The sequence below is a fragment of the Oncorhynchus clarkii genome, chromosome 11, assembly GCF_045791955.1.
Source record: "Oncorhynchus clarkii lewisi isolate Uvic-CL-2024 chromosome 11, UVic_Ocla_1.0, whole genome shotgun sequence".
In the NCBI taxonomy this organism is placed as follows: Eukaryota; Metazoa; Chordata; class Actinopteri; order Salmoniformes; family Salmonidae; genus Oncorhynchus; species Oncorhynchus clarkii.
In genome coordinates this window covers 13,233,913-13,250,283 of record NC_092157.1, presented here as the reverse complement: position 1 = coordinate 13,250,283, position 16,371 = coordinate 13,233,913, and the positions used below count along the sequence as shown (strand labels likewise).

General features: G+C 45.0%; 1 pseudogene; it reads right to left on the bottom strand.

Annotated features, from left to right (window-relative positions):
- Nucleotides 1-207: 207 nt before the first annotated feature.
- LOC139420534 (actin-related protein 3-like) lies at nucleotides 208-3,991 on the bottom strand (annotated as a pseudogene).
- Between the last annotated feature and the right edge of the window lie 12,380 nt (nucleotides 3,992-16,371).

The following is a 16,371-nucleotide window of genomic DNA, read 5'->3' as shown; positions in this document are numbered from 1 at the left end:
TGGAGAAGATATGGTGGGATTCAAAATGGTCGGTAATCTGTTTGTTGACTTGGCTTTCGAAGACCTTAGAAAGGCAAGGTAGGATAGATATACCGTAGGTCTGTAGCAGTTTGAGTCAAGAGCTGCTTTCCAATCTTTGGGAATCTCTGACAACACGAAAGAGAGGTTGAACAGGCTAGTAATAGGGGTTGCAACAATTTCGGCAGATCATTTTAGAAAGAAAGGGTCCAGATTGTCTAGCCCGGCTGATTTGTAGGCGTCCAGATTTAGCAGCTCTTTCAGAATATCAGCTGACTGTATTTGGGAGAAGGAGAAATGGGGAAGGCTTGGGCGAGTTGCTGTGGGGGGGTGCAGTGCTGTTGACCGGGGTAGGGGTAGCCAGCTGGAAAGCATGACCAGCTGTAAAAAAAAAAAATGCTTATTGAAATTCTAAATTATAGTGGATTTATCGGTGGTGACTGTGTTTCCTATCCTCAGTGCAGTGGGCAGCTGGGAGGAGGTGTTCTTATTCTCCATGGACTTTACAGTGTCCAATAACTTTTTTGAGTTTGTGTTGCAGGAAGCAAATTTCTGCTTGAAAAAGCTAGCCTTTGGCTTTTCTAACTGCCTGTGTATATTGCTTCCCTGAAAAGTTGCTGTTCGATGCTAATGCAGAACGCCATAGGATGTTTTTGTGTTGGTTAAGGGCAGTCAAGTCTGGAGAGAACCAGAATCTGTTCCTGGTTCTAAATGTCTTGAATGGGGCATGCTTATTTAAGATGGGTATTGAGTCATTGGGTCATGGGTCATTCAAACGTACTTTTTGTTAAGTTTTAACTTTATTTTTTATACTTTTATATTTGACCGTCATTCTATCCCCCGCCCAGTAACTCCACTCCCACTTGTCTCCAGTTCCACAACCCTCAGCTTCCCTCAGCCTATCCCACCTATCTCTGCTGGCAACCCTCTTCAGATTTCTACGCAGCATACATCTTTCAACTATGCTGTGATGTTTAACATACAATTTCAATCTATCTAATCGAATACAATCCACAGATTGCGAGTTGAAGATAAATTATTTTACTAAGAGTATTAGTATATTAGTAATTGACTGACCCGGTCTCTCCAGATCTCCCAACAGTACTATTTCTAGGGTCAATTTTAGATCAATGTTATGCATGGACGAGCAATGTTACTACAGTAGACAGGGGTTCTATACAGACATTACTACATTAGACAGAGGTTCAATACAGACATTACAACAGTAGACAAGTGTAATAGTAAATATGATAATAAAAACAGTTTTGTTAAACTTGTTAACTTTCCAATTAACCCACTCCCAAATCAAATTAATGATTATGACATGGAAAAAATATAGTGTCTATCTGTGTGCATGCGTACATGTGTGGTTGCGTACTCTCTGTGTGTGTGTGTGTGTGTTTGTGCGCGCATGTAGACTGTGTGTAGTCTTACTGTAGAGGCCAGCATGAATCCTACAAACCACATGGCGCAGCGCGGCATGTGTAACCACCCAGGCCTCCATGGGCTGAAAACAACATGAAAGAATACAGATTACCATCCATCCCTTGAGCCCAGTTTCTACCCTGCATCCCAATAGCTTGGACAATGTCAGATCTGTATTGCCAACTCCTTTAGTCATTGTTAAGCCAAACATGACAATGACCATAGGAGTTAGAGGGAAAGCACACACACACACACACCTTTATCCTTCCAAACAGATACACACACCTTTATCCTTTCTCCACTGAGCTCCTCAGTCAGTTTGACCGGGCATCTACCGACATCTTCAGGTCCCTCTGTAGCCACGGGCCAAAATCTCAGAACATGGTGGAACCGCCGGACAGGACAATATTCTGCTATGTGTCAAGTACAGCACTATTATAGGGCAGCAGTTTTCTAGCACATCAAAACAATGACAACCCCTTCATTCACCAGGAACTATTCAATCTGGCTTCACCAGGGTTGCAGTCAAAATCCATTTATATTCCAGTTCAGGAAGTATAGTGAAATTACAATTACAATTCTCAAATGCTTTTCAATTAGGAAGATGTGGAATTGGGTTTACTTTCTGAATGGAAATGGAATTGATTCCAACCCTGCTAAACACACAATAATCAAGAGACAGAAGTGAAGAAAAAAAGTTTCTGACGTCATATGTTTAAAGGCTATGCAAGTCAGGTCTCAGAACGTGGTCATTAACCAAACACAGAGACAGAGAGAGATGACAAGGCTCAGGGATAACCGGACCCGCTCATTTGACCCAAATTAAATATTAACGCCCAGTGATAATAGGGGATCAACCAGCGATCCTTCGTTATTACAGGTCGAGAGGTTAAATCCTTTGTTAACGAACTTTGGAGGCTTTGGGAGGAAATGTATCCTGTTGTTTAGATTGGGATGGGTTGAATAAAAAAAGTTCCTCTCTCCCTTTATTTTTCATCCTTCTTCATCCCTCTTTCCAATCATGTTTTTTCCTTTCTGAAGCCATTAACTACCAGTGTCAGAGGAGATGAAAGGCCAGCAGCAGAACGTTTTACTGCAGATGACCTCCTTTCAATTTGGGCTTATAGTCCACCTCAGATGTTATGACTGCTGCTTGTTAGCTAGGATGGTCAATGAATTGTTAAATTTATTAAATTGTCCGGAAGATTATCAGGATTTTCATTCAGGCAGTTAGCTCACTGGGCTATTTATTACAAGTTCATTAACTTGTCTCAATGTTTCAGTGTTTTTTTGTAAATGTTTTATTTTCTATTGTTCGTTTTTGCATAATGGTTTGTTTACCAGGTTTGATCATAAGATATAATCCCTATTTTTGTTGATTTTTATATTTGTTTGTTTTTGTTGCCTTGCAGATATGCAGTGACTGTTCTAGTATTATAACACAGATCTTCCTCTTGTAAATGATGTTTTAATTTGGTATGCAAATGAGTGGCACAGGATTCCTAAAAATGTACAATACATGAGAGCAAGATAATTTTCACTCATTCTGTGTTAGAAGAGTTTTATGTTGTGTTGGTATTATCCAAGCTAAATGACAAGAGATTAAGCTATCATGAAGAGTAGAAAGTGACCTGAAATGATCATTGACTAAGTCAGCTTGCGTGTTCAAGTCTGGGAGCCTTCAAGTCTGGGAGCCTTCCTTACTTCCAACCAAGGCCAACATGCATGTGCCAGTAAGTCAACAAGGTACACACTGACACCTGGTGGACAACATGAAAAACTATTCTCAATCCACACTTAAATTCAACACAACATTCAATAAATGATTGTACTAAATGTATTGTAGAGCAAGTCTGACATATAAAATATATATATATATATATTCCTTCTCGAATGGTTAAACTTGAAAGATATGCATTTCCCTATTAAACCACTCTGTCGAATGCGCTGTGTTGAAATCGTACATTACATGGAGGTCTTCTGACATCTATTGGACAGTTCATTATAACCTCATCGACTATTTCTGAGATGGGCTGCATGAAATCTGGGTTGGCAACTGTAAAACACAGGAGCAGATTTAGTGGGTATTAAAAGTGAATGTTTAAATGAGAATAATCCAACATTTTCATTCTGCATAACAATGATTTCTGTGTTTTGCTGATAACTAACATGATAACAACTGGTGCTTCTTCGAAGATACTTATTTCAAATTAGCGATTTATAAAAATTGGATCATTATTGGGTAACAACATTAGTTGATAACTGTTGTCATGTTAGTTCTCACTAGATACTTATAAATAGTGTAGTGTAAAATAAATGCAAACCAATATTCAGAAATCAGAATATCAATAAATAGATCTGGATTAAATAATATTTCTGGACATAGACGTTGGAAATTAACGCTTTCTATGTTGGATTCAGATTTACTGATGGCATTTATGCCTTTGTACCACTTTGTCCATTTCCCAGGGTCCTTGTCATGTTTGGTGAATTCCTTCACAATGTCTGGACTGATGTAGCAGTACCTCACTTGGGTAAACAAACCCATGGTACAGGGCTGTTTCTATCAGGGAAGGGATGGTTATAAATCGTCCCCTTCAGTGATGACCCGTCATAAAAAACAAAATTGTGCCTGTTTTGCATGTTATTTTGGCATCAATACGTGTCACATATCAGTTTGCAAACAATGTAAGAAAAAAAAATGTATCATTGAGTTCATAAAGCCACATACAAACTTGGTCTCTTTTGCTTTCTTGAGTAAGGCAGCTCCAAAATGCAGGTATTTCAGCCTAGCTCAGTGCTTTCTGTGGTGGAGGGGAAGACAGCGGAAAATACGGAGCGTAGGGGTTGGTAATGTTCTCTAGTTGTGCCGTGATTGGCTAAGTGTTCTGTCACTCATGAGACACTACGTCACCGCAAAATCTACAGGTAGAGCTCGAAAATTCAAGCCCCTTGGGTGCTGCCATATATTTACATTAGAAGTGCCTATCCAAGAAGGCTCAAGGTCTTTGGCCACAGATAAAATGACGTCAAATCACGTTATATTATATCGATCGTAGCTTTGATTAGACTGATTATGTCAACATCATACTTTCAAAATCTTAGCTAGCAAGCTAGCAGTCATCATCATGAATCAAGTAGACAATCTACTGGCAAATCCTTTTCAATCCTTGTCATTTGAAGAGAAATAATGAAGAGAGAAATTATAGACTAAATGTATCGGTGCTCATCAGCCATTGGACAAAAACATTACACAAGAAGTTGGAAATCGCAAATTCAACAATGACTGGTTTGGAAGGAATCGGTAACTAACTGCAAGCATTGCAAAGCAATCACTAGCCTGCTATTCAGTGGAGTGGGTGTGTGGTCCAAATCTGGGTGTAAGGGTCTCTTTTCCAAGCTTAAAAGGATAAAACATTCAACAAGCGGAACGGCAACACAGGATCAACACATGGAGCTGTCTGTATTGCAGGACTTTTGATCATTTTGTGTCCTCTTCCCCTTGTAAAAGATCAGGCTCACCGGTAGGAGCAAGTACTCTGGTGGGTCATATGGAGAACTTTCCTGCTTCCCTTACTTGCACCCCTTTTCATGTCATTCTGCTGTGGGGAAACCAGTCCAAATCTGTCCGGGTCTTCATTGACTCTGGGGCCGACGAGAGCGAATGGAGGAATGGAGGCACTGGCTAGAAGGGGCGGAACATCCGTTCGTTGTGTGGACCGATCACAAAAACCTGGAGTATCTCCGCACCGCCAGGCACCTCAACTCCAGGCAAGTGAGATGGGCCCTGCTGTTTACCTGGTTAAATTGTTCCCTCTCCTGCCGGCCGGGGTCCAAGAACGTCAAGCCAGATGCCCTGTCTCGCAGCTATAACCCCACAGTTACCATCCCGGATTTACACACTGATTCGGTGAGTGAATTTATAAGAAAGTGCATAGGAGATGTTGTACCCAATGTGACCATTAAAACCTACCCTAACCAGAAACTGTGGATTGATGGCAGCATTCACTCAAAACTGAAAGCGCGAACCACCGCATTTACCATGGAAAGGTGACCGGGAATATGACCAAATACAAACAGTGTAGTTATTCCCTCCAAGGCAATCAAACAAGAAAAATGTCAGTATAGGGACAAAAGGGAGTCGCAGTTCAACGGCTCAGACACGAGACGTACGTAGCAAGGTCTACAGACAATCTTGGACTACATAAATAAAACCAGCCACGTCACGGACAACAATGTCTTGCTTCCAGAATAACCAAACACCTTCTTTGCCCACTTTGAGGATAATATAGTTACAACGATGCAGCCCACTCGCCATGGCCGATGTATAAACATTTAAACATGTTAACCCTCGCAAGGCTGCCGGCCCAGACGGAACCCCTAGTCCGTCCTCAGAGCATGCGCAGACCAGCTGGCTGGTGTGTTTACGGATGTATTCAATCTATCCCTATCCCAGTCTGCTGTCCCCACATGCTTCAAGATGGCCACCATTGTTCCTGTACCCAAGAAGGCATATGGTAACTTTACTAAATGACAATCGCCCTGTACTACTCACTTGTCATCATGAAGTGCTTTGAGAGACTAGTCAAGGATCAGATCACCTCCACCTTTCCCGTCACCCTAGATCCACTGCAATTTGCATTCCTGCCCAACAGGTCCACAGACTATGCAATCGCCATCACACTGCCCTATCCCATCTGGACAAGAGGAATACCTACGTAAGAATGCTGTTCATTGACTACGGTTCAGCATTCAACACCATAGTACCCTTTGTATTGAAATTTACTAATTAGATGTTCAGCTTGTCGAGTTGAAAGAAGAACAAACTGAAGAGTCAAATGTTATAGTAAATCTGCAGATGAAGAGTGAATAAGCCATATCCAAGATTAAATTCCCCTAGGCGTTGAATATTGCACTCAGTTCCTTAATCTTCCTCTGTACAAGAAAATGTGGCCCCTTAGATAAGCCTTCCATAAGATTCCCATACTGTTGTAGGAGACATAGCAGGGGTTTGATTAAGCTTTAGAAATAGCTAAATTTGAGATTATTTAAAGCAAAAGGTTTCTTCTGATATCAGTAGTGAGTTAAGCCGTCAAGGGCTTTAATTGGACTGTGTATTTGGTATAAGCGTCATGACTTCCGCCTATGTTGGTCCCTCTCCTTGTTCGGGCGGCGTTCGGCGTCACCGACCTTCTAGCCATCGTTGATCCACTTTTCATTTTCTATTGGTTTTGTCTTCCATCACACCTGGTTCCAATTACATGTGTATTTAACCCTCTGTTCCCCCCATGTCCTTGTCAGTAATTGTTTCTTGTAGTGCTTATGCATGGTATTTACCGGGTTTTGTTTGACCCATTTATTGTATTGTTCTGTTGACAGTGGTTTATGGATATTAAACAACGCCATTGTAAATCAGTTTCCACTCTCCTGAGGTCACACCCTGACCATAGAGAATAAACACCTCTCTCTGTTGGCTGGGTCAGGGTGTGATATCTAGGGGAATTGTATATCTGTTGGCATGATATGGTTCCCAATCAGAGGCAGCTGTTTATCGTGGTCTCAGATTGGGGATCATATTTAGGTAGCCATTTGTGGGATCTTGTCTATGTATTGTTGCCTGTGAGCATTAGTCTAGCGTCACATTTGTTTATTTTGTTGTTCTTTGAAGTTTATTTCCAAAATAAAAGGATGGAAACATACCACGCATCTTGGTCTACTCCTTATGACGAACGTGACACCTGTGCCTGACTTCTCTGCCGCCAGTACGCACCTCTCTACAATAAGTAGTTTTAGTGTCACATTGTAGAAATGATTGGAGACAGGCGCAGGAATACATAATAGGAGGTTTTAATAATCTCCCCCAAAAAACATGCCATGAAAGGCACAGGGACAGAGTAGAGTAGAATTATCCGAAATGACTATAGCTTGGTAATCACACTCTGTGATAAGTGGCAGAAATGTATTGTCTAGGAAAAAGTAGTCTATTCATGAGAAGGTCTTATGAAGGTCTTATGGTGAGAGGATTGTGGAAAAACCACACATCAGATATGCCATATCTCTTCAGAAATATCTGAATTGTGGATACTGTCTTTGACTAAGATGATACCTTAGGAGAGCCACGATCCAGATTGGGTGACAGTACACAATTCATATCACCATCTAGTATTAGGTGGTGTGTGTCCATATTTGGTCATCAAGAAAATACATTGTTATCCCAATTTGGTGCATAAATGTTAGCTAAGATAACAGGTGTATTATACAGTCATCCTACTACAATAATGAAATGGCCTGCTGAGTCTGCCTCTACACTTGACATTGCGAACGGTATGTTTTTACTAATTAAAATGGCTGCTCCTCTAGTCCTTTTAAACGAGAGTGGTTGAAAGTGCAGAGATGTGTCTCCTGAAAAAAGCCGATATCTACTTTAAGGTGATTTAAATGATAAAGAACCCTTTTACGTTTCACTGGATGATTTAAATATGAAACATTCCAGCTAGTAAAAGTGATCGAGCAAGCAGCTGTCCCTGATGATATTAGGCCTAGCCATGTAATTCAGGTGAGAAAAGGATAGATCCCAGATTACAACAACTGATCCATTAAACATTTTTCCAAAAATAACAAATAAATAAAAACAAAAGTTGAAGAAAAATAGAAAACATAAACAAACAATACTCTGAAGTCTGGTATGAAAAAGAAAACCCACCCTTGTCACCTAATAGAACAAGGTAAACGCTAATCCCCATGAAAATATATTGTGGAAGGACCACCAGAGGGCAGGCTGCTCCCACGAACAGTAGCCCAGCCTGGCATGTAAGTCAAGGTGATCAGAGGCAATTAAGCACAGCTGAGCTATTCTCTTTCCCCAACAAGAGAGAGGAGGGAACCAGCAGAAGAGGAAGAAAGAAAAGAGTGTTTGCTTCTACAAAGGAGAGGACATACCTTTTGGAAGGGAGAAGAAGGGGACACCACCTCTTGGGAATGGTCACCATGGATCTGTATGACCACTCGAAGGGAGCTCTCCACGGACGGATAGTGAAGGCGGTGACACACCCGTGATTTATGATATAGTTTAAAGATACTCTCCTTATGTTCCTTGTTCTTGAGAAAAAATATTTGTTTTCCTTGGGAAAGCATCCTTGATTATGTTGGAGTGTTTAAGATGAAAGAAATACGTCAAAAGAGAACATTGTTCAATTAAGAAAACCTGCTCCTGACTCGTTTATTCCACCTTTCCGCTTTAGAGCAACCTCAAAGTACTGGGTCTGCTCACAATATCCACACATTGCGCTTGTAGTGGGGAACACTAAACCTATCGAGTAGAGAGCCCTGCTGAAATAGTGAAGGATTTAAAAAAAGTTGCACATAATAAATAATAAATACTTTACAACTCAAAACTAGGCTGTTTTAAAAGAAAGTATAAAACATTTTATATATCACATCTTACAGCAATACCACTAAGTTAGCAGTAACGTGTTTAAAGAAATGGGGTAACCTAATTATAGAACTGAGCTGTATCTACCCTGGATGTGGGTATCATCGATAAATATAAACGAGCCACTTCATGGTAATAAAATAAAACGATAAACCAAAAAGAGAATTATCTCACCAGAACTAAGGCACTAACATTACCTAATAATAACAATATCAACTGATACCACTGGCAATGCTATACAGTATCTACAAAAGAGAGACTGAGTCTGCAGTGGTAGACACATTCGGCCATTATCGCCAAATAGGTGAACATTCAGCCATTTGCTTCGTCCAACCTCTGTAGAATGTTCACCTTTACGAAGGCCATTTGCCTTATGGATGTCTTGGAACATACAGTATGTTATACGAAGCCAGGCAGGAAAAGCCACACCATACCGAACGTAGGTCCGTCCACGTAGCAGACTCTTGATATTGTTGAAAGCGGCACGGTCACGAGCAACGCTGTCGGCATAGTCTGGGAAGAAAGAGATGGGAACTCCGTTGCATCGAAGTGGGCCAAATTCTCTGGCACACGGAAGAACATCAATACAATCCTGATAGTTGTGTAGTTTAGCAACAACGACGAGAGGGTTTCCGCCAGGCTTTCTTGCTTGTGAGCCCCAACGTGAGTGGTCTTCAAGGACGTCTTTATCCAATTTGAGGGCCTCCTTCAATAACTTTGAGACTGACAAAGAACTTGAGCCCGGGTCCTCAGCTACCCCCATGATCCTGATATTGGATCTTCACATTTAAGCTTGTAAAGGTATGCATTGGTCCTCAAGGCTAGCCCCATCAGTTTTGAGCTTCTTAATCGTGGTTTGCAAGCTTTGTTCCATGTCAGAGACAGTTTTCTTAACCAAAGATGTTTGGTATCCATGACTGGGAGTTACATGGTAGGTACTGTTTGGTGTAGCACAGAGAATTTGACCAACCTTAGCAATGCCATCTTTGTCCTCAATTTTGGGAAACACGAGTCTCATAACATGTCAGTGTCCATTTGTAGAGGGTCAGTTCGAATTTAGAAAATGCTCCGTTACTAAAATAAATACATTTTTTGCTCCATAAAGTAATCCAACAATATGTGTGCCGCCATCGCGTCTAGTTCAAGTCTTCTCGCACATTGATCGAGACAGGTCTTTGTCATCATGACATGCAGCACTTGGGGTGGACACCCACCTGTCTCGATTAATGAAAGAAGGCTTGAAATTAACAAGTCTGCAAAAATCTTTGGGTAAATTATCTGGTGTAACAATCTGTAGCTACAGTTCTCTGCACTTATGTGTCTCTACACCTGAGACACATTTGGATACACTGAACACTGTTCATGCATTTTTTTTGCATGTTACTTTTACCATAAAACATTGTTGTTGTGGATGGCACAGTGGTCTAGGGCACTGCATCGCAGTGCTAGCTGTGCCACCAGAGACTCTGGGTTCCCGCCCAGGCTCTGTCGCAGCCGGCCGTGATCGGGAGGTCCGTGGGGCGATGCACAGCGTCGTCTGGGTTAGGGAGGGTTTGGCTGGTAGGTATATCCTTGTCTCATCGTGCACTAGCGACTCCTGTGAGAGCCGGGCGCAGGGCACGCTAGCCAGGTCGCCAGGTGCACGGTGTTTCCTCTGACACATTGGTGCGGCTGGCTTCCGGGTTGGATGCGCGCTGTGTTAAGAAGCAGTGCGACTTGGTTGGGTTGTGTTTCGGAGGATGCATGGCTTTCGACCTTTGTCTCTCCCGAGCCCTTACGTGAGTTGTAGCGATGAGACAAGATAGTAACTACTAACAATTGGATACCACAAAATTGGGGAGAAAAGGGGGTAAAGGGTTTTTTTTTTAAACATTGTTGTTGAATACCCAGTTCTCTTGAGTTAGCATTAAACAGTGTACACTCCCCTGTATTTTAGAATTTGACAAATAAACAAACATTCTTTGGATATCTGAATGTCTGAATGCTACAGAGTCCTGTAAAACTTTTATAACTATCTTCTGTGAATTCATAAGGACAGAACAAATGTCAAAGATTGATAGAAAATACGAATATTTATTTTATCATTTATCTAAATCAGGGCTCTTCAACCCTGTTCCTTGAGAGCTACCGTCCTGTAGGTTTTCACTCCAACCCTAATCTAGCATACCTGATTCTAATTAATTAGCTGGTTGATAAGCTGAACCAGGTTAGTTACAACTGGGTTTTGAGTGAAAACCTGCAACAGGGTAGCTCTCCAGATACAGGGTTGAAGACCCCTGTTCTACCATAGAATGTTGGTGGCACCTTAATTGGGGAGGATGGCTCGTGATAATAGCTGGTTTCGATGTGTTTGATGCCATTCCATTCACTTTCCGGCCACTATTATGAGCCGTCCTCCCCTCAGCAGCCTCCTGTGTGTTCTACATGGTCTTACGCTGAGCCACACTGGCTGAGTTTACACAGGCAGCCCAATTCTGATATATTTTCAGTAATTGGTCTTAATAATTTTTCAGAACAGATATGATTGGTCAAAAGACCAATTAGTGAAGAAAAGCTGCGTGTGCTTTATCCAGCTTTGGTACACTGGCAATTGTGTTCGAAATGGTGGGCAATTGTATTCACCAATATTCCCCATTATCCACAGTGTATTTATACCTGTGTTTTCAGTTTGTCTGTTGCCAGTTTGTTTTGTTTCGTGAAACCTACCAGCAGTTTTCCCCTTGCTGTCTGTTCCTGTTTTCTAGTTTTTCCCGGTTTTGACTTTTCGGCCTGCCCTGACCCTGAGACTGCCTGCCGCTCTGGACCTTTTTGAACCCTATCTGGATTACTAACCTCTGCCTTCCCTTGATCTGTCGTCTTTCCTGCCCCTGTATTAGTCATAAACTGTTGTTACTTTGACACTGTCTGCATCTGGGTTTTACCTGAAACGTGATAGTATGAACTGGCCATGACTGACCCAGCAGACTCTTACCAGCTCCGCAACACCATCTCATCCCAAGGAGCCACCATTGGAAGGCACGAGGAGTTGCATCATGGTCTCATGGAAGGGTTCCAGACCTTGGCTGAACACCATGACCAAGTGTTGAACACATTGCTGGAGTAATTACGTGGGTTGTAGGTTAGGCAGCCTACCGCCTCCCCGGTCACCTCGGTTTCCTGGAAACCCCATTTACTTCCGCCGGAACGCTTCGATGGAGAGTCTAGCACCTGTTGGGCGTTTCTCGCTCAGTGTTCCCTCATCATCGAGCTGCAGCCCTCCTCCTTCCCCTCTGACCTTTCTAAGATAGTGTAACTCATCACGCTGATATCCGGGAGGGCTCTCGCCTGGGCTACGGCAGTATGGGAACAACAGTATGCCACATGCTTCAGTCTGGAGGAGTTCATGGCAGAGGTAAAGAGAGTTTTTGATGCTCCATTGTCCGGGAGAGAGGCTGCCCGAAAGTTGCTTTGGCAAGACTCCCGCAGTGCGGCAGACTATGCGGTGGATTTCAGCACATTGACAGCTGATAGTGCCTGGAACCCGGAAGCACTGGTCGACATGTTCCTGCACGGAGTATCGGAGGAAGTAAAGGACAAGCTTGCAGCCCGGGAACTAGCGACTGATTCGCTCATCGCCTTGACCATTCTGATCGATGGGCGACTACGGGAACAAAGGAAGGAGAGGAGAGCCAAAGAATGTGATTCACCTCTTACCAAGACTATGCAACTAGGCAGAGCTAGGCTGTCTCCAGCTGAATGGCTATACAGGCTTCACACTTATAGTTGCCTGTATTGGGGGCCTGGTCATTTCGTCTCCACCTGTCCACTAAAAGACCAGGCTCACCGGTAGGAGCGAGTACTCTGGTGGGCTTTACGCAGAACTGTTCCTCTCCCCTTACTCGCATAATTTTTCATGCCATGTTGCTGTGGGGGAACCAGTCGAAATCTCTCCGGGTACTCATCGACTCTGGGGTCGATGAGAGCTTTATGGACGGTACACTAGCTTCCGAGCTGAACATCTCCACTCAGCTCCTCTCCATTCCCATGGACATTAGAGCGCTGGACAGGTGCTCTACAGGTCACCCACATTACCACCCCCATCATCTTATGTGTGTCAGGGAACCACAGCGAGACGATTCAATTCCTGCTTATTAAGTTTCCTCAGGTTCCTGTGGTATTGGGATTCTCCTGGCTCCAGCGACACAACCCCCTCATTGACTAGTCTGCTGATGCCATCATGGGCTGGAGCCCGTTCTGCCACGTCCATTGCCTGAAGTCTGTGCAGCCTGCCCCGGGACGTCTTCCTGGGGGCTTGGAAGTTGCCCCGAACCTCTCCGCCATTCCTGCGGAGTACCAGGACCTCCGAGAGGTGTTCAGTAAGGCTCGGGCCACTTCGCTTCCGCCGCACCGACAATATGACTGTGGGATTGACCTTCTCCCAGGCACCACTCTGCCCCGGTGATGACTGTGCTCTCTGTCAGGTTTGGAGACCAAGGCTATGGAGACCTACATTGAGGACTCCCTAGCTGCAGGGTTCATCCATCCTTCTGCCTCCCCCTCCGGTGCAAGGTTTTTTGTGGAGAAGGACAAAACCCTGCGCCCGTGCATCGACTACTGAGGTCTCAATGACATCATGGTGAAGAACCACTACCCGCTACCACTCAACTCCTCTGCCTTTGAGCTGCTCCAAGGGGCCACCTTGTTTCCCAAGCTGGACCTACGAAACGCCTACCACCTGGTGCAGATACGGGAAGAGGACAAGTGGAAGACTGCCTTCAACACGGCCAGCGGTTACTACGTACCAATGCCCCTGCTGTGTTCCAGGCTCTGGTTAATGATGTTCTCCGCGACATGTTGAACTTGTTCTTCGTCTACCTCAATGACATCCTTGTTTTCTCTCACTCCTCCCAAGAACACGTGCTTCACGTACTACAGGTTCTCCAACTCCAATTCCATCACTCCACCATCCCCTTTCTGGGTTACCGGCTGCTGACCGGGCGTTCTGGGATCTCAAACACCGCTTCACCACAGCTCCCATCTTTTTTCATCCTGACTCATCCCGCCAATTCGTGGTGGAGGCAGATGCTTCAGAGTGGGGGTTGTCCTGTCTCAGTGTTCTGCCCTGGACCTCAAGTTATATCCCTGCGCCGCCTTCTCCCAACGCCTCAACGCCACGGAGAGGAACTACGATGTGGGGAATTGTGAGCTTCTCGCGGTGAAGATGGCATTGGAGGAATGGAGGCACTGGCTGGAAGGGGCAGAACATTCATTCATTATGTGGACCGACCACAAAAACTTGGAATATCTCCACACGACAATCGTGTCAATTCCAGGCAAGCTAGGTGGGCCCTGCTGTTCACCCAGTTCAACTTCTCCCCCCCATACCGGCCAGGATCTAAGAATGTCAAGCCAGATGCGCTGTCACGCCTCTATAGCTACAACCCTGGAACCCGAGACCATCCTTCCCACCTCGTGCCTTGCGACGGCACTCAGCTGGGGAATAGGGAAGCATGTTCGTGAGGTGCAGCATTCCCAGGGGGGGGGGGGGGGGCAGATAAACTGATGTTCGTTCCTAACGCCTGGCTTGCCTGCCAACGGGGCTCCCATCGGACCCTGGTCTTTGTGTGACAACGCTTCTAGGGCTTTCTCCTATAGAGCTCCATTTTTATGGAATGGTCTGCCTACCCATGTAAGAGACGCAAACTCGGTCTCAACCTTTAAGTCTTTACTGAAGACTCATCTCTTCAGTGGGTCATATGATTGAGTGTAGTCTGGCCCAGGAGTGGGAAGGTGAACGGAAAGGCTCTGGAGCAACAAACCGCCCTTGCTGTCTCTGCCTGGCCGGTTCCCCTCTTTCCACTGGGATTCTCTGCCTCTAACCCTATTACAGGGGCTGAGTCACTGGTTTACTGGGGCTCTTTCATACCGTCCCTAGGAGGGGTGTGTCACTTGAGTGGGTTGAGTCACTGATGTGATCTTCCTGTCTGGGTTGGCGCCCCCCCTTGGGTTGTGCCGTGGCGGAGATCTTTGTGGGCTATACTCGGCCTTGTCTCAGGATGGTAAGTTGGTGGTTGAAGATATCCCTCTAGTGGTGTGGGGGCTGTGCTTTGGCAAAGTGGGTGGAGTTATATCCTTCCTGTTTGGCCCTGTCCGGGGGTGTCCTCGGATGGGGCCACAGTGTCTCCTGACCCCTCCTGTCTCAGCCTCCAGTATTTATGCTGCAGTAGTTTATGTGTCGGGGGGCTAGGGTCAGTTTGTTATATCTGGAGTACTTCTCCTGTCCTATTCGGTGTCCTGTGTGAATTTAAGTGTGCTCTCTCTAATTCTCTCTTTCTCTCTTTCTTTCTCTCTCTCGGAGGACCTGAGCCCTAGGACCATGCCTAAGGACTACCTGACATGATGACTCCTTGCTGTCCCCAGTCCACCTGGCCGTGCTGCTGCTCCAGTTTCAACTGCTCTGCCTTATTATTATTGGACCATACTGGTCATTTATGAACATTTGAACATCTTGGCCATGTTCTGTTATAATCTCCACCCGGCACAGCCAGAAGAGGACTGGCCACCCCACATAGCCTGGTTCCTCTCTAGGTTTCTTCCTAGGTTTTGGCCTTTCTAGAGAGTTTTTCCTAGCCACCGTGCTTCTACACCTGCATTGCTTGCTGTTTGGGGTTTTAGACTGGGTTTCTGTACAGCACTTTGAGATATCAGCTGATGTACGAAGGGCTATATAAATACATTTGATTTCATTTCATTTGATTCTAGTGGCCTACCATGGTTCCTGACGTCTTCGTGTTCGTCGCCGCATGCACGATCTGTGCACAGAACAAGACTCCTCTGCAAGCACCAACTGGTCTCCTTCAACCTCTGCCTGTCCCTCATCGTCCCTGGTCTCACATATCCCTGGACTCTGTCACGGGTCTCCCCCATCTGATGGCAACACTGCCATCCTGACCGTAGTGGATCGGATTTCCAAATCCGCCCACTTCATTCCTCTCCCCAAGCTACCCTCTGCCAAAGCGACGGCCCAACTCATGGTGTGGCAAGTCTTCTAGATTCATGGACTGCCAGTGGACATGGTCTCTGACCGGGCTCCTCAGTTCTCGTCCTGGTTCTGGAAGTTCGTTCTGCACACTGATTGGGTAGTCGGTCAGCCTGTCTTCTGAGTTCCACCCTCAGTCCAACGGCCAGTCGGAGCGAGTCAACCAAGACCTTGAGACGACTCTGCGCTGCCTGGTCCCCACCAACCCCACCGCCTGGAGCCATTAAGTAGTGTGGGTCAAATACGCCCGCAACACCCTTCCTTGCTCTGCCACGAGTCTATCACCCTTCGATTGTTCCTTGGTGTATCAGCCCCCATTCTTCCCTGAGCAGGGGGAAGAGGTCGGCATACCTTCGGCCCAGATGTTTGTCCACCGCTGTTATCGTACCTGGAAGAGAGCCCGGTCGGCCCTTCTCAAGACCACCTCCAGGTATCGACACTATCTCACCGGTATCGTCTCAGGCAGAAGGCTGTCCAC